This window comes from Ceratosolen solmsi, unplaced genomic scaffold (genome assembly GCF_000503995.2).
Source record: "Ceratosolen solmsi marchali unplaced genomic scaffold, CerSol_1.0 scaffold10, whole genome shotgun sequence".
Lineage (NCBI taxonomy): Eukaryota > Metazoa > Arthropoda > Insecta > Hymenoptera > Agaonidae > Ceratosolen > Ceratosolen solmsi.
The window spans coordinates 1,175,801-1,176,821 of NW_011948412.1; positions in this window are offsets into that span (position 1 = coordinate 1,175,801).

Consider the following 1,021-nt stretch of genomic DNA (forward strand, 5'->3'; position numbering starts at 1 on the left):
AGCAGGAATAACTGAGGCAAAGAAAAGTACATGACGGTCGAAGGTGTCATATGTCTTTTTGTTTTCTTTTATTTTTTGTTATACTTAATAGCAGAGAAAAACTAGAAACCGGTGGAAAATAGGGTCGACGATTTAAGAATTGGGGGGAGGGGGTTAAATAGTATCTTCGTTTGTGCGAGTGGCCTTCGAATCTTGAACGGATCTGCTTTTTCTGGACTTATTACTTTTTTTTATTCATTTTATTTTACCATTTTCATTATTATTAACAGAATCATTGTACAAATTTACGCGGTATCTGTCGATTTGTGAAAACGAACCGCGGTAATTGTGATCGCTTGTAAATATGTATGGAGATAGAAATAATAAGGAGGGAGTCATGTGTACGCAGTTAACGTTGAAAAAAAAAGAAAACGGGCGAAAAAGGTGAGGCGAAGCTAACACGATCGAGATTCGGAGGCACGTCGCTAGAGGTTTGTGATTACACGCAGACATTGAGAGAATATATGGGGTTAATGGCGTTCGCATATGCGTGTGAGTGACTATTAATTTTTTATTTAATTTTTTGGAAATCCAATTGTACAAATTTTTTTCCGGACGATTACGAAAATTACACATATACAATGTTCGACATAAGACAGCATATACTCGGGAATGACAGCTGATAAAAATAATAGATTCACACCAGGCAGTATAAAAAAAATTGGAGACGAAACAACCCAGATGAATTCGTAGACTTGAAGAATTTTAAAGAAAATACATGAGAAATGTAGGCGTATTGTAATAAGAAGAAAAAAGCTCTACAATGATCTATAATTACGATAACTCTATGATTATTGTATCATCAGTGTATAATTATATTTAGTTCGTAGGTCTCTCGTACACGATATTCTATACATATTATATATAAAGTATAAATATATATAAATATATATCATTTAATGCTTGTACATACGCTCTCGAGCTCGAAAAAATTAAAAACTTTATGCGCGAGTGAGAGAGTGCGAGAGTGTAAGTGACGGAG